The sequence below is a fragment of the Hypomesus nipponensis genome, chromosome 28, assembly GCF_054491055.1.
Source record: "Hypomesus nipponensis isolate SF chromosome 28, ASM5449105v1, whole genome shotgun sequence".
NCBI lineage: Eukaryota > Metazoa > Chordata > Actinopteri > Osmeriformes > Osmeridae > Hypomesus > Hypomesus nipponensis.
In genome coordinates this window covers 870,001-882,500 of record NC_140388.1, presented here as the reverse complement: position 1 = coordinate 882,500, position 12,500 = coordinate 870,001, and the positions used below count along the sequence as shown (strand labels likewise).

Below are 12,500 nucleotides of genomic sequence, written 5' to 3'. Positions count from 1 at the left end.
CAGGCGGTCTCCCATCCAAGTACTAACCAGGCCCGACCCTGCTTAGCTTCCGAGCTCAGACGAGATCGGGCGTTGCCAGGCTGGTATGGCCGTACGAAATAAGTTGACAACCATAGGCTACTTATCCATATACAGATTTAGCAATTGACAATGCAAGGTGGTCTCTCTCTCTCTCTCTTGTGTCAAAATGAAAACAGCTTCCAGCCCATTTCATGAAGGACTACTTGTGCATATTGCAAGATTTCAGTTTCTAAGTGAATGAGCAAAGGAGCATACAGCACCTGGTATTCCCAGGCGGTCTCCCATCCAAGTACTAACCAGGCCCGACCCTGCTTAGCTTCCGAGATCAGACGTGATCGGGCGTTGCCAGGCTGGTATGGCCGTACGAAATAAGTTGACAACCATAGGCTACTTATCCATATACAGATTTAGCAATTGACAATGCAAGGTGGTCTGTCTCTCTCTCTCCCCCTCTCTCTCTCTCGTGTCAAAATGAAAACAGTTTCCAGCCCCTTTCATGAAGGACTACTTGTGCATATTGCAAGATGTCAGTTTCTAAGTGAATGAGCAAAAGAGCATACAGCACCTGGTATTCCCAGGCGGTCTCCCATCCAAGTACTAACCAGGCCCGACCCTGCTTAGCTTCCGAGATCAGACGTGATCGGGCGTTGCCAGGCTGGTATGGCCGTACGAAATAAGTTGACAACCATAGGCTACTTATCCATATACAGATTTAGCAATTGACAATGCAAGGTGGTCTCTCTCTCTCTCTCTCTCTCTCTCTCTCTCTCTCGTGTCAAAATGAAAACAGCTTCCAGCCCCTTTCATGAAGGACTACTTGTGCATATTGCAAGATGTCAGTTTCTAAGTGAATGAGCAAAAGAGCATACAGCACCTGGTATTCCCAGGCGGTCTCCCATCCAAGTACTAACCAGGCCCGACCCTGCTTAGCTTCCGAGATCAGACGTGATCGGGCGTTGCCAGGCTGGTATGGCCGTACGAAATAAGTTGACAACCATAGGCTACTTATCCATATACAGATTTAGCAATTGACAATGCAAGGTGGTCTCTCTCTCTCTCTCTTGTGTCAAAATGAAAACAGCTTCCAGCCCATTTCATGAAGGACTACTTGTGCATATTGCAAGATTTCAGTTTCTAAGTGAATGAGCAAAGGAGCATACAGCACCTGGTATTCCCAGGCGGTCTCCCATCCAAGTACTAACCAGGCCCGACCCTGCTTAGCTTCCGAGATCAGACGAGATCGGGCGTTGCCAGGCTGGTATGGCCGTACGAAATAAGTTGACAACCATAGGCTACTTATCCATATACAGATTTAGCAATTGACAATGCAAGGTGGTCTCTCTCTCTCTCTCTCTCGTGTCAAAATGAAAACAGCTTCCAGCCCCTTTCATGAAGGACTACTTGTGCATATTGCAAGATGTCAGTTTCTAAGTGAATGAGCAAAAGAGCATACAGCACCTGGTATTCCCAGGCGGTCTCCCATCCAAGTACTAACCAGGCCCGACCCTGCTTAGCTTCCGAGATCAGACGAGATCGGGCGTTGCCAGGCTGGTATGGCCGTACGAAATAAGTTGACAACCATAGGCTACTTATCCATATACAGATTTAGCAATTGACAATGCAAGGTAGTCTCTCTCTCTCTCTCTCTCTCTCTCTCTCTCTCTCTCTCTCTCTCTCTCTCTCTCTCTCTCTCTCTCTCTCTCTCTCTCTCTCTCTCTCTCTCTCTCGTGTCAAAATGAAAACAGCTTCCAGCCCCTTTCATGAAGGACTACTTGTGCATATTGCAAGATTTCAGTTTCTAAGTGAATGAGCAAAAGAGCATACAGCACCTGGTATTCCCAGGCGGTCTCCCATCCAAGTACTAACCAGGCCCAACCCTGCTTAGCTTCCGAGATCAGACGAGATCGGGCGTTGCCAGGCTGGTATGGCCGTACGAAATAAGTTGACAACCATAGGCTACTTATCCATATACAGATTTAGCAATTGACAATGCAAGGTGGTCTCTCTCTCTCTCTCTCTCGTGTCAAAATGAAAACAGCTTCCAGCCCCTTTCATGAAGGACTACTTGTGCATATTGCAAGATTTCAGTTTCTAAGTGAATGAGCAAAAGAGCATACAGCACCTGGTATTCCCAGGCGGTCTCCCATCCAAGTACTAACCAGGCCCGACCATGCTTAGCTTCCGAGATCAGGCGTTGCCAGGCTGGTATAGCCATACAAAATGAGTTGACAACCATAGGCTACTTATCCATATACAGATTTAGCAATTGACAATGCAAAGTGGTCTCTCTCTCTCTCTCTCTCTCGTGTCAAAATGAAAACAGCTTCCAGCCCCTTTCATGAAGGACTACTTGTGCATATTGCAAGATTTCAGTTTCTAAGTGAATGAGCAAAAGAGCATACAGCACCTGGTATTCCCAGGCGGTCTCCCATCCAAGTACTAACCAGGCCCGACCCTGCTTAGCTTCCGAGATCAGACGAGATCGGGCGTTGCCAGGCTGGTATGGCCGTACGAAATAAGTTGACAACCATAGGCTACTTATCCATATACAGATTTAGCAATTGACAATGCAAGGTAGTCTCTCTCTCTCTCTCTCTCTCTCTCTCTCTCTCTCTCTCTCTCTCTCTCGTGTCAAAATGAAAACAGCTTCCAGCCCCTTTCATGAAGGACTACTTGTGCATATTGCAAGATTTCAGTTTCTAAGTGAATGAGCAAAAGAGCATACAGCACCTGGTATTCCCAGGCGGTCTCCCATCCAAGTACTAACCAGGCCCAACCCTGCTTAGCTTCCGAGATCAGACGAGATCGGGCGTTGCCAGGCTGGTATGGCCGTACGAAATAAGTTGACAACCATAGGCTACTTATCCATATACAGATTTAGCAATTGACAATGCAAGGTGGTCTCTCTCTCTCTCTCTCCCTCTCGTGTCAAAATGAAAACAGCTTCCAGCCCCTTTCATGAAGGACTACTTGTGCATATTGCAAGATTTCAGTTTCTAAGTGAATGAGCATACAGCACCTGGTATTCCCAGGCGGTCTCCCATCCAAGTACTAACCAGGCCCGACCCTGCTTAGCTTCCGAGATCAGACGAGATCGGGCGTTGCCAGGCTGGTATGGCCGTACGAAATAAGTTGACAACCATAGGCTACTTATCCATATACAGATTTAGCAATTGACAATGCAAGGTGGTCTCTCTCTCTCTCTCTCGTGTCAAAATGAAAACAGCTTCCAGCCCCTTTCATGAAGGACTACTTGTGCATATTGCAAGATTTCAGTTTCTAAGTGAATGAGCAAAAGAGCATACAGCACCTGGTATTCCCAGGCGGTCTCCCATCCAAGTACTAACCAGGCCCGACCATGCTTAGCTTCCGAGATCAGACGAGATCGGGCGTTGCCAGGCTGGTATAGCCATACAAAATAAGTTGACAACCATAGGCTACTTATCCATATACAGATTTAGCAATTGACAATGCAAAGTGGTCTCTCTCTCTCTCTCTCGTGTCAAAATGAAAACAGCTTCCAGCCCCTTTCATGAAGGACTACTTGTGCATATTGCAAGATTTCAGTTTCTAAGTGAATGAGCAAAAGAGCATACAGCACCTGGTATTCCCATGCGGTCTCCCATCCAAGTACTAACCAGGCCCGACCCTGCTTAGCTTCCGAGATCAGACGAGATCGGGCGTTGCCAGGCTGGTATGGCCGTACGAAATAAGTTGACAACCATAGGCTACTTATCCATATACAGATTTAGCAATTGACAATGCAAGGTAGTCTCTCTCTCTCTCTCTCTCTCTCTCTCGTGTCAAAATGAAAACAGCTTCCAGCCCCTTTCATGAAGGACTACTTGTGCATATTGCAAGATTTCAGTTTCTAAGTGAATGAGCAAAAGAGCATACAGCACCTGGTATTCCCAGGCGGTCTCCCATCCAAGTACTAACCAGGCCCAACCCTGCTTAGCTTCCGAGATCAGACGAGATCGGGCGTTGCCAGGCTGGTATGGCCGTACGAAATAAGTTGACAACCATAGGCTACTTATCCATATACAGATTTAGCAATTGACAATGCAAGGTGGTCTCTCTCTCTCTCTCTCCCTCTCCCTCTCGTGTCAAAATGAAAACAGCTTCCAGCCCCTTTCATGAAGGACTACTTGTGCATATTGCAAGATTTCAGTTTCTAAGTGAATGAGCAAAAGAGCATACAGCACCTGGTATTCCCAGGCGGTCTCCCATCCAAGTACTAACCAGGCCCGAACCTGCTTAGCTTCCGAGATCAGACGAGATCGGGCGTTGCCAGGCTGGTATGGCCGTACGAAATAAGTTGACAACCATAGGCTACTTATCCATATACAGATTTAGCAATTGACAATGCAAAGTGGTCTCTCTCTCTCTCGTGTCAAAATGAAAACAGCTTCCAGCCCCTTTCATGAAGGACTACTTGTGCATATTGCAAGATTTCAGTTTCTAAGTGAATGAGCAAAAGAGCATACAGCACCTGGTATTCCCAGGCGGTCTCCCATCCAAGTACTAACCAGGCCCGACCCTGCTTAGCTTCCAAGATCAGACGAGATCGGGCGTTGCCAGGCTGGTATGGCCGTACGAAATAAGTTGACAACCATAGGCTACTTATCCATATACAGATTTAGCAATTGACAATGCAAGGTAGTCTCTCTCTCTCTCTCTCTCTCTCTCTCTCTCTCTCTCTCTCTCTCTCTCTCTCTCTCTCTCTCTCTCGTGTCAAAATGAAAACAGCTTCCAGCCCCTTTCATGAAGGACTACTTGTGCATATTGCAAGATTTCAGTTTCTAAGTGAATGAGCAAAAGAGCATACAGCACCTGGTATTCCCAGGCGGTCTCCCATCCAAGTACTAACCAGGCCCAACCCTGCTTAGCTTCCGAGATCAGACGAGATCGGGCGTTGCCAGGCTGGTATGGCCGTACGAAATAAGTTGACAACCATAGGCTACTTATCCATATACAGATTTAGCAATTGACAATGCAAGGTGGTCTCTCTCTCTCTCTCCCTCTCGTGTCAAAATGAAAACAGCTTCCAGCCCCTTTCATGAAGGACTACTTGTGCATATTGCAAGATTTCAGTTTCTAAGTGAATGAGCATACAGCACCTGGTATTCCCAGGCGGTCTCCCATCCAAGTACTAACCAGGCCCGACCCTGCTTAGCTTCCGAGATCAGACGAGATCGGGCGTTGCCAGGCTGGTATGGCCGTACGAAATAAGTTGACAACCATAGGCTACTTATCCATATACAGATTTAGCAATTGACAATGCAAGGTAGTCTCTCTCTCTCTCTCTCTCTCTCTCTCTCTCTCGTGTCAAAATGAAAACAGCTTCCAGCCCCTTTCATGAAGGACTACTTGTGCATATTGCAAGATGTCAGTTTCTAAGTGAATGAGCAAAAGAGCATACAGCACCTGGTATTCCCAGGCGGTCTCCCATCCAAGTACTAACCAGGCCCGACCCTGCTTAGCTTCCGAGATCAGACGAGATCGGGCGTTGCCAGGCTGGTATGGCCGTACTAAATAAGTTGACAACCATAGGCTACTTATCCATATACAGATTTAGCAATTGACAATGCAAGGTAGTCTCTCTCTCTCTCTCTCTCTCTCTCTCTCTCTCGTGTCAAAATGAAAACAGCTTCCAGCCCCTTTCATGAAGGACTACTTGTGCATATTGCAAGATGTCAGTTTCTAAGTGAATGAGCAAAAGAGCATACAGCACCTGGTATTCCCAGGCGGTCTCCCATCCAAGTACTAACCAGGCCCGACCCTGCTTAGCTTCCGAGATCAGACGAGATCGGGCGTTGCCAGGCTGGTATGGCCGTACGAAATAAGTTGACAACCATAGGCTACTTATCCATATACAGATTTAGCAATTGACAATGCAAGGTAGTCTCTCTCTCTCTCTCTCTCTCTCGTGTCAAAATGAAAACAGCTTCCAGCCCCTTTCATGAAGGACTACTTGTGCATATTGCAAGATTTCAGTTTCTAAGTGAATGAGCAAAAGAGCATACAGCACCTGGTATTCCCATGCGGTCTCCCATCCAAGTACTAACCAGGCCCGACCCTGCTTAGCTTCCGAGATCAGACGAGATCGGGCGTTGCCAGGCTGGTATGGCCGTACGAAATAAGTTGACAACCATAGGCTACTTATCCATATACAGATTTAGCAATTGACAATGCAAGGTAGTCTCTCTCTCTCTCTCTCTCTCTCTCTCTCTCTCTCGTGTCAAAATGAAAACAGCTTCCAGCCCCTTTCATGAAGGACTACTTGTGCATATTGCAAGATTTCAGTTTCTAAGTGAATGAGCAAAAGAGCATACAGCACCTGGTATTCCCAGGCGGTCTCCCATCCAAGTACTAACCAGGCCCAACCCTGCTTAGCTTCCGAGATCAGACGAGATCGGGCGTTGCCAGGCTGGTATGGCCGTACGAAATAAGTTGACAACCATAGGCTACTTATCCATATACAGATTTAGCAATTGACAATGCAAGGTGGTCTCTCTCTCTCTCTCTCCCTCTCGTGTCAAAATGAAAACAGCTTCCAGCCCCTTTCATGAAGGACTACTTGTGCATATTGCAAGATTTCAGTTTCTAAGTGAATGAGCAAAAGAGCATACAGCACCTGGTATTCCCAGGCGGTCTCCCATCCAAGTACTAACCAGGCCCGAACCTGCTTAGCTTCCGAGATCAGACGAGATCGGGCGTTGCCAGGCTGGTATGGCCGTACTAAATAAGTTGACAACCATAGGCTACTTATCCATATACAGATTTAGCAATTGACAATGCAAAGTGGTCTCTCTCTCTCTCTCGTGTCAAAATGAAAACAGCTTCCAGCCCCTTTCATGAAGGACTACTTGTGCATATTGCAAGATTTCAGTTTCTAAGTGAATGAGCAAAAGAGCATACAGCACCTGGTATTCCCAGGCGGTCTCCCATCCAAGTACTAACCAGGCCCGACCCTGCTTAGCTTCCGAGATCAGACGAGATCGGGCGTTGCCAGGCTGGTATGGCCGTACGAAATAAGTTGACAACCATAGGCTACTTATCCATATACAGATTTAGCAATTGACAATGCAAGGTAGTCTCTCTCTCTCTCTCTCTCTCTCTCTCTCTCTCTCTCTCTCTCTCTCTCTCTCTCTCTCTCTCTCTCTCTCTCTCTCTCTCTCTCTCTCGTGTCAAAATGAAAACAGCTTCCAGCCCCTTTCATGAAGGACTACTTGTGCATATTGCAAGATTTCAGTTTCTAAGTGAATGAGCAAAAGAGCATACAGCACCTGGTATTCCCAGGCGGTCTCCCATCCAAGTACTAACCAGGCCCAACCCTGCTTAGCTTCCGAGATCAGACGAGATCGGGCGTTGCCAGGCTGGTATGGCCGTACGAAATAAGTTGACAACCATAGGCTACTTATCCATATACAGATTTAGCAATTGACAATGCAAGGTGGTCTCTCTCTCTCTCTCTCCCTCTCGTGTCAAAATGAAAACAGCTTCCAGCCCCTTTCATGAAGGACTACTTGTGCATATTGCAAGATTTCAGTTTCTAAGTGAATGAGCATACAGCACCTGGTATTCCCAGGCGGTCTCCCATCCAAGTACTAACCAGGCCCGACCCTGCTTAGCTTCCGAGATCAGACGAGATCGGGCGTTGCCAGGCTGGTATGGCCGTACTAAATAAGTTGACAACCATAGGCTACTTATCCATATACAGATTTAGCAATTGACAATGCAAGGTAGTCTCTCTCTCTCTCTCTCTCTCTCTCTCTCGTGTCAAAATGAAAACAGCTTCCAGCCCCTTTCATGAAGGACTACTTGTGCATATTGCAAGATGTCAGTTTCTAAGTGAATGAGCAAAAGAGCATACAGCACCTGGTATTCCCAGGCGGTCTCCCATCCAAGTACTAACCAGGCCCGACCCTGCTTAGCTTCCGAGATCAGACGAGATCGGGCGTTGCCAGGCTGGTATGGCCGTACGAAATAAGTTGACAACCATAGGCTACTTATCCATATACAGATTTAGCAATTGACAATGCAAGGTAGTCTCTCTCTCTCTCTCTCTCTCGTGTCAAAATGAAAACAGCTTCCAGCCCCTTTCATGAAGGACTACTTGTGCATATTGCAAGATTTCAGTTTCTAAGTGAATGAGCAAAAGAGCATACAGCACCTGGTATTCCCATGCGGTCTCCCATCCAAGTACTAACCAGGCCCGACCCTGCTTAGCTTCCGAGATCAGACGAGATCGGGCGTTGCCAGGCTGGTATGGCCGTACGAAATAAGTTGACAACCATAGGCTACTTATCCATATACAGATTTAGCAATTGACAATGCAAGGTAGTCTCTCTCTCTCTCTCTCTCTCTCTCTCTCTCGTGTCAAAATGAAAACAGCTTCCAGCCCCTTTCATGAAGGACTACTTGTGCATATTGCAAGATTTCAGTTTCTAAGTGAATGAGCAAAAGAGCATACAGCACCTGGTATTCCCAGGCGGTCTCCCATCCAAGTACTAACCAGGCCCAACCCTGCTTAGCTTCCGAGATCAGACGAGATCGGGCGTTGCCAGGCTGGTATGGCCGTACGAAATAAGTTGACAACCATAGGCTACTTATCCATATACAGATTTAGCAATTGACAATGCAAGGTGGTCTCTCTCTCTCTCTCTCCCTCTCGTGTCAAAATGAAAACAGCTTCCAGCCCCTTTCATGAAGGACTACTTGTGCATATTGCAAGATTTCAGTTTCTAAGTGAATGAGCAAAAGAGCATACAGCACCTGGTATTCCCAGGCGGTCTCCCATCCAAGTACTAACCAGGCCCGAACCTGCTTAGCTTCCGAGATCAGACGAGATCGGGCGTTGCCAGGCTGGTATGGCCGTACGAAATAAGTTGACAACCATAGGCTACTTATCCATATACAGATTTAGCAATTGACAATGCAAAGTGGTCTCTCTCTCTCGTGTCAAAATGAAAACAGCTTCCAGCCCCTTTCATGAAGGACTACTTGTGCATATTGCAAGATTTCAGTTTCTAAGTGAATGAGCAAAAGAGCATACAGCACCTGGTATTCCCAGGCGGTCTCCCATCCAAGTACTAACCAGGCCCGACCCTGCTTAGCTTCCGAGATCAGACGAGATCGGGCGTTGCCAGGCTGGTATGGCCGTACAAAATAAGTTGACAACCATAGGCTACTTATCCATATACAGATTTAGCAATTGACAATGCAAGGTAGTCTCTCTCTCTCTCTCTCTCTCTCTCTCTCTCTCTCTCTCTCTCTCTCTCTCTCTCTCTCTCGTGTCAAAATGAAAACAGCTTCCAGCCCCTTTCATGAAGGACTACTTGTGCATATTGCAAGATTTCAGTTTCTAAGTGAATGAGCAAAAGAGCATACAGCACCTGGTATTCCCAGGCGGTCTCCCATCCAAGTACTAACCAGGCCCAACCCTGCTTAGCTTCCGAGATCAGACGAGATCGGGCGTTGCCAGGCTGGTATGGCCGTACGAAATAAGTTGACAACCATAGGCTACTTATCCATATACAGATTTAGCAATTGACAATGCAAGGTAGTCTCTCTCTCTCTCTCTCTCTCGTGTCAAAATGAAAACAGCTTCCAGCCCCTTTCATGAAGGACTACTTGTGCATATTGCAAGATTTCAGTTTCTAAGTGAATGAGCAAAAGAGCATACAGCACCTGGTATTCCCATGCGGTCTCCCATCCAAGTACTAACCAGGCCCGACCCTGCTTAGCTTCCGAGATCAGACGAGATCGGGCGTTGCCAGGCTGGTATGGCCGTACGAAATAAGTTGACAACCATAGGCTACTTATCCATATACAGATTTAGCAATTGACAATGCAAGGTAGTCTCTCTCTCTCTCTCTCTCTCTCTCTCTCTCGTGTCAAAATGAAAACAGCTTCCAGCCCCTTTCATGAAGGACTACTTGTGCATATTGCAAGATTTCAGTTTCTAAGTGAATGAGCAAAAGAGCATACAGCACCTGGTATTCCCAGGCGGTCTCCCATCCAAGTACTAACCAGGCCCAACCCTGCTTAGCTTCCGAGATCAGACGAGATCGGGCGTTGCCAGGCTGGTATGGCCGTACGAAATAAGTTGACAACCATAGGCTACTTATCCATATACAGATTTAGCAATTGACAATGCAAGGTGGTCTCTCTCTCTCTCCCTCTCGTGTCAAAATGAAAACAGCTTCCAGCCCCTTTCATGAAGGACTACTTGTGCATATTGCAAGATTTCAGTTTCTAAGTGAATGAGCAAAAGAGCATACAGCACCTGGTATTCCCAGGCGGTCTCCCATCCAAGTACTAACCAGGCCCGAACCTGCTTAGCTTCCGAGATCAGACGAGATCGGGCGTTGCCAGGCTGGTATGGCCGTACGAAATAAGTTGACAACCATAGGCTACTTATCCATATACAGATTTAGCAATTGACAATGCAAAGTGGTCTCTCTCTCTCTCTCTCGTGTCAAAATGAAAACAGCTTCCAGCCCCTTTCATGAAGGACTACTTGTGCATATTGCAAGATTTCAGTTTCTAAGTGAATGAGCAAAAGAGCATACAGCACCTGGTATTCCCAGGCGGTCTCCCATCCAAGTACTAACCAGGCCCGACCCTGCTTAGCTTCCGAGATCAGACGAGATCGGGCGTTGCCAGGCTGGTATGGCCGTACGAAATAAGTTGACAACCATAGGCTACTTATCCATATACAGATTTAGCAATTGACAATGCAAGGTAGTCTCTCTCTCTCTCTCTCTCTCTCTCTCTCTCTCTCTCTCTCTCTCTCTCTCTCTCTCTCGTGTCAAAATGAAAACAGCTTCCAGCCCCTTTCATGAAGGACTACTTGTGCATATTGCAAGATTTCAGTTTCTAAGTGAATGAGCAAAAGAGCATACAGCACCTGGTATTCCCAGGCGGTCTCCCATCCAAGTACTAACCAGGCCCAACCCTGCTTAGCTTCCGAGATCAGACGAGATCGGGCGTTGCCAGGCTGGTATGGCCGTACGAAATAAGTTGACAACCATAGGCTACTTATCCATATACAGATTTAGCAATTGACAATGCAAGGTGGTCTCTCTCTCTCTCTCTCCCTCTCGTGTCAAAATGAAAACAGCTTCCAGCCCCTTTCATGAAGGACTACTTGTGCATATTGCAAGATTTCAGTTTCTAAGTGAATGAGCATACAGCACCTGGTATTCCCAGGCGGTCTCCCATCCAAGTACTAACCAGGCCCGACCCTGCTTAGCTTCCGAGATCAGACGAGATCGGGCGTTGCCAGGCTGGTATGGCCGTACGAAATAAGTTGACAACCATAGGCTACTTATCCATATACAGATTTAGCAATTGACAATGCAAGGTAGTCTCTCTCTCTCTCTCTCTCTCTCTCTCTCTCGTGTCAAAATGAAAACAGCTTCCAGCCCCTTTCATGAAGGACTACTTGTGCATATTGCAAGATGTCAGTTTCTAAGTGAATGAGCAAAAGAGCATACAGCACCTGGTATTCCCAGGCGGTCTCCCATCCAAGTACTAACCAGGCCCGACCCTGCTTAGCTTCCGAGATCAGACGAGATCGGGCGTTGCCAGGCTGGTATGGCCGTACGAAATAAGTTGACAACCATAGGCTACTTATCCATATACAGATTTAGCAATTGACAATGCAAGGTGGTCTCTCTCTCTCTCTCTCTCTCTCGTGTCAAAATGAAAACAGCTTCCAGCCCCTTTCATGAAGGACTACTTGTGCATATTGCAAGATGTCAGTTTCTAAGTGAATGAGCAAAAGAGCATACAGCACCTGGTATTCCCAGGCGGTCTCCCATCCAAGTACTAACCAGGCCCGACCCTGCTTAGCTTCCGAGATCAGACGAGATCGGGCGTTGCCAGGCTGGTATGGCCGTACGAAATAAGTTGACAACCATAGGCTACTTATCCATATACAGATTTAGCAATTGACAATGCAAGGTGGTCTCTCTCTCTCTCTCTCTCTCTCTCTCTCGTGTCAAAATGAAAACAGCTTCCAGCCCCTTTCATGAAGGACTACTTGTGCATATTGCAAGATGTCAGTTTCTAAGTGAATGAGCAAAAGAGCATACAGCACCTGGTATTCCCAGGCGGTCTCCCATCCAAGTACTAACCAGGCCCGACCCTGCTTAGCTTCCGAGATCAGGCGTTGCCAGGCTGGTATGGCCGTACTAAATAAGTTGACAACCATAGGCTACTTATCCATTTACAGATTTAGCAATTGACAATGCAAGGTAGTCTCTCTCTCTCTCTCTCTCTCTCTCTCTCTCTCTCTCTCTCGTGTCAAAATGAAAACAGCTTCCAGCCCCTTTCATGAAGGACTACTTGTGCATATTGCAAGATGTCAGTTTCTAAGTGAATGAGCAAAAGAGCATACAGCACCTGGTATTCCCAGGCGGTCTCCCATCCAAGTACTAACCAGGCCCGACCCTGCTTAGCTTCCGAGA

The 12,500-nt window shown here is 47.0% G+C and overlaps 38 non-coding genes and 4 pseudogenes across 38 annotated transcripts in view; all 42 read right to left on the bottom strand.

The window, feature by feature from the left end:
• LOC146218245 (5S ribosomal RNA) overlaps positions 1-97 on the bottom strand; it is a 119-nt gene extending 22 nt beyond the window's left edge. The window contains exon 1 of the ribosomal RNA XR_014752357.1: positions 1-97. This exon is cut by the window's left edge and continues 22 nt beyond it. This is a non-coding gene — a ribosomal RNA (5S ribosomal RNA).
• A 172-nt stretch (positions 98-269) lies between these two features.
• LOC146218244 (5S ribosomal RNA) lies at positions 270-388 on the bottom strand. Its single transcript, XR_014752176.1, has one exon. It is a non-coding gene; the product is annotated as a 5S ribosomal RNA (ribosomal RNA).
• A 186-nt stretch (positions 389-574) lies between these two features.
• LOC146218243 (5S ribosomal RNA) lies at positions 575-693 on the bottom strand. The gene has a single exon (XR_014752175.1). It is a non-coding gene; the product is annotated as a 5S ribosomal RNA (ribosomal RNA).
• A 190-nt stretch (positions 694-883) lies between these two features.
• Positions 884-1,002, bottom strand: LOC146218242 (5S ribosomal RNA). Its single transcript, XR_014752173.1, has one exon. It is a non-coding gene; the product is annotated as a 5S ribosomal RNA (ribosomal RNA).
• A 172-nt stretch (positions 1,003-1,174) lies between these two features.
• LOC146218241 (5S ribosomal RNA) lies at positions 1,175-1,293 on the bottom strand. Its single transcript, XR_014751520.1, has one exon. It is a non-coding gene; the product is annotated as a 5S ribosomal RNA (ribosomal RNA).
• Positions 1,294-1,467: 174 nt separating this feature from the next.
• LOC146218240 (5S ribosomal RNA) lies at positions 1,468-1,586 on the bottom strand. Its single transcript, XR_014751518.1, has one exon. It is a non-coding gene; the product is annotated as a 5S ribosomal RNA (ribosomal RNA).
• A 252-nt stretch (positions 1,587-1,838) lies between these two features.
• On the bottom strand, positions 1,839-1,957 carry LOC146218239 (5S ribosomal RNA). Its single transcript, XR_014751674.1, has one exon. It is a non-coding gene; the product is annotated as a 5S ribosomal RNA (ribosomal RNA).
• Positions 1,958-2,131: 174 nt separating this feature from the next.
• LOC146218238 (5S ribosomal RNA) lies at positions 2,132-2,240 on the bottom strand (annotated as a pseudogene).
• A 176-nt stretch (positions 2,241-2,416) lies between these two features.
• On the bottom strand, positions 2,417-2,535 carry LOC146218237 (5S ribosomal RNA). Its single transcript, XR_014751517.1, has one exon. It is a non-coding gene; the product is annotated as a 5S ribosomal RNA (ribosomal RNA).
• A 204-nt stretch (positions 2,536-2,739) lies between these two features.
• LOC146218236 (5S ribosomal RNA) lies at positions 2,740-2,858 on the bottom strand. Its single transcript, XR_014751663.1, has one exon. It is a non-coding gene; the product is annotated as a 5S ribosomal RNA (ribosomal RNA).
• A 170-nt stretch (positions 2,859-3,028) lies between these two features.
• Positions 3,029-3,147, bottom strand: LOC146218235 (5S ribosomal RNA). The gene has a single exon (XR_014751516.1). It is a non-coding gene; the product is annotated as a 5S ribosomal RNA (ribosomal RNA).
• A 172-nt stretch (positions 3,148-3,319) lies between these two features.
• On the bottom strand, positions 3,320-3,438 carry LOC146218234 (5S ribosomal RNA; annotated as a pseudogene).
• A 172-nt stretch (positions 3,439-3,610) lies between these two features.
• LOC146218233 (5S ribosomal RNA) lies at positions 3,611-3,729 on the bottom strand. Its single transcript, XR_014751894.1, has one exon. It is a non-coding gene; the product is annotated as a 5S ribosomal RNA (ribosomal RNA).
• A 182-nt stretch (positions 3,730-3,911) lies between these two features.
• Positions 3,912-4,030, bottom strand: LOC146218232 (5S ribosomal RNA). The gene has a single exon (XR_014751652.1). It is a non-coding gene; the product is annotated as a 5S ribosomal RNA (ribosomal RNA).
• Positions 4,031-4,214: 184 nt separating this feature from the next.
• LOC146218231 (5S ribosomal RNA) lies at positions 4,215-4,333 on the bottom strand. The gene has a single exon (XR_014753049.1). It is a non-coding gene; the product is annotated as a 5S ribosomal RNA (ribosomal RNA).
• A 168-nt stretch (positions 4,334-4,501) lies between these two features.
• LOC146218230 (5S ribosomal RNA) lies at positions 4,502-4,620 on the bottom strand. The gene has a single exon (XR_014752549.1). It is a non-coding gene; the product is annotated as a 5S ribosomal RNA (ribosomal RNA).
• Positions 4,621-4,842: 222 nt separating this feature from the next.
• LOC146218229 (5S ribosomal RNA) lies at positions 4,843-4,961 on the bottom strand. Its single transcript, XR_014751641.1, has one exon. It is a non-coding gene; the product is annotated as a 5S ribosomal RNA (ribosomal RNA).
• A 168-nt stretch (positions 4,962-5,129) lies between these two features.
• On the bottom strand, positions 5,130-5,248 carry LOC146218228 (5S ribosomal RNA). The gene has a single exon (XR_014751515.1). It is a non-coding gene; the product is annotated as a 5S ribosomal RNA (ribosomal RNA).
• A 188-nt stretch (positions 5,249-5,436) lies between these two features.
• LOC146218227 (5S ribosomal RNA) lies at positions 5,437-5,555 on the bottom strand. The gene has a single exon (XR_014752540.1). It is a non-coding gene; the product is annotated as a 5S ribosomal RNA (ribosomal RNA).
• Positions 5,556-5,743: 188 nt separating this feature from the next.
• Positions 5,744-5,862, bottom strand: LOC146218226 (5S ribosomal RNA). Its single transcript, XR_014751514.1, has one exon. It is a non-coding gene; the product is annotated as a 5S ribosomal RNA (ribosomal RNA).
• Positions 5,863-6,040: 178 nt separating this feature from the next.
• LOC146218225 (5S ribosomal RNA) lies at positions 6,041-6,159 on the bottom strand. Its single transcript, XR_014751893.1, has one exon. It is a non-coding gene; the product is annotated as a 5S ribosomal RNA (ribosomal RNA).
• Positions 6,160-6,349: 190 nt separating this feature from the next.
• Positions 6,350-6,468, bottom strand: LOC146218224 (5S ribosomal RNA). The gene has a single exon (XR_014751630.1). It is a non-coding gene; the product is annotated as a 5S ribosomal RNA (ribosomal RNA).
• Positions 6,469-6,646: 178 nt separating this feature from the next.
• Positions 6,647-6,765, bottom strand: LOC146218223 (5S ribosomal RNA). Its single transcript, XR_014751919.1, has one exon. It is a non-coding gene; the product is annotated as a 5S ribosomal RNA (ribosomal RNA).
• Positions 6,766-6,935: 170 nt separating this feature from the next.
• Positions 6,936-7,054, bottom strand: LOC146218222 (5S ribosomal RNA). Its single transcript, XR_014751513.1, has one exon. It is a non-coding gene; the product is annotated as a 5S ribosomal RNA (ribosomal RNA).
• Positions 7,055-7,298: 244 nt separating this feature from the next.
• On the bottom strand, positions 7,299-7,417 carry LOC146218221 (5S ribosomal RNA). Its single transcript, XR_014751619.1, has one exon. It is a non-coding gene; the product is annotated as a 5S ribosomal RNA (ribosomal RNA).
• Positions 7,418-7,587: 170 nt separating this feature from the next.
• On the bottom strand, positions 7,588-7,706 carry LOC146218220 (5S ribosomal RNA). Its single transcript, XR_014752539.1, has one exon. It is a non-coding gene; the product is annotated as a 5S ribosomal RNA (ribosomal RNA).
• A 184-nt stretch (positions 7,707-7,890) lies between these two features.
• LOC146218219 (5S ribosomal RNA) lies at positions 7,891-8,009 on the bottom strand. Its single transcript, XR_014751512.1, has one exon. It is a non-coding gene; the product is annotated as a 5S ribosomal RNA (ribosomal RNA).
• A 176-nt stretch (positions 8,010-8,185) lies between these two features.
• LOC146218218 (5S ribosomal RNA) lies at positions 8,186-8,304 on the bottom strand. The gene has a single exon (XR_014751892.1). It is a non-coding gene; the product is annotated as a 5S ribosomal RNA (ribosomal RNA).
• Positions 8,305-8,490: 186 nt separating this feature from the next.
• LOC146218217 (5S ribosomal RNA) lies at positions 8,491-8,609 on the bottom strand. The gene has a single exon (XR_014751608.1). It is a non-coding gene; the product is annotated as a 5S ribosomal RNA (ribosomal RNA).
• A 178-nt stretch (positions 8,610-8,787) lies between these two features.
• On the bottom strand, positions 8,788-8,906 carry LOC146218216 (5S ribosomal RNA). Its single transcript, XR_014753038.1, has one exon. It is a non-coding gene; the product is annotated as a 5S ribosomal RNA (ribosomal RNA).
• A 166-nt stretch (positions 8,907-9,072) lies between these two features.
• LOC146218215 (5S ribosomal RNA) lies at positions 9,073-9,191 on the bottom strand. Its single transcript, XR_014752327.1, has one exon. It is a non-coding gene; the product is annotated as a 5S ribosomal RNA (ribosomal RNA).
• A 216-nt stretch (positions 9,192-9,407) lies between these two features.
• On the bottom strand, positions 9,408-9,526 carry LOC146218214 (5S ribosomal RNA). The gene has a single exon (XR_014751597.1). It is a non-coding gene; the product is annotated as a 5S ribosomal RNA (ribosomal RNA).
• A 176-nt stretch (positions 9,527-9,702) lies between these two features.
• Positions 9,703-9,821, bottom strand: LOC146218213 (5S ribosomal RNA). Its single transcript, XR_014751891.1, has one exon. It is a non-coding gene; the product is annotated as a 5S ribosomal RNA (ribosomal RNA).
• Positions 9,822-10,007: 186 nt separating this feature from the next.
• Positions 10,008-10,126, bottom strand: LOC146218212 (5S ribosomal RNA). Its single transcript, XR_014751585.1, has one exon. It is a non-coding gene; the product is annotated as a 5S ribosomal RNA (ribosomal RNA).
• Positions 10,127-10,300: 174 nt separating this feature from the next.
• Positions 10,301-10,419, bottom strand: LOC146218211 (5S ribosomal RNA). Its single transcript, XR_014753027.1, has one exon. It is a non-coding gene; the product is annotated as a 5S ribosomal RNA (ribosomal RNA).
• Positions 10,420-10,591: 172 nt separating this feature from the next.
• On the bottom strand, positions 10,592-10,710 carry LOC146218210 (5S ribosomal RNA). The gene has a single exon (XR_014751511.1). It is a non-coding gene; the product is annotated as a 5S ribosomal RNA (ribosomal RNA).
• A 214-nt stretch (positions 10,711-10,924) lies between these two features.
• On the bottom strand, positions 10,925-11,043 carry LOC146218209 (5S ribosomal RNA). The gene has a single exon (XR_014751574.1). It is a non-coding gene; the product is annotated as a 5S ribosomal RNA (ribosomal RNA).
• A 170-nt stretch (positions 11,044-11,213) lies between these two features.
• LOC146218208 (5S ribosomal RNA) lies at positions 11,214-11,332 on the bottom strand. The gene has a single exon (XR_014751510.1). It is a non-coding gene; the product is annotated as a 5S ribosomal RNA (ribosomal RNA).
• Positions 11,333-11,518: 186 nt separating this feature from the next.
• Positions 11,519-11,637, bottom strand: LOC146218207 (5S ribosomal RNA). Its single transcript, XR_014751509.1, has one exon. It is a non-coding gene; the product is annotated as a 5S ribosomal RNA (ribosomal RNA).
• Positions 11,638-11,815: 178 nt separating this feature from the next.
• Positions 11,816-11,934, bottom strand: LOC146218206 (5S ribosomal RNA). The gene has a single exon (XR_014751507.1). It is a non-coding gene; the product is annotated as a 5S ribosomal RNA (ribosomal RNA).
• Positions 11,935-12,118: 184 nt separating this feature from the next.
• Positions 12,119-12,227, bottom strand: LOC146218205 (5S ribosomal RNA; annotated as a pseudogene).
• A 196-nt stretch (positions 12,228-12,423) lies between these two features.
• The window catches only part of LOC146218204 (5S ribosomal RNA), a 119-nt pseudogene continuing 42 nt past the window's right edge, over positions 12,424-12,500 (bottom strand).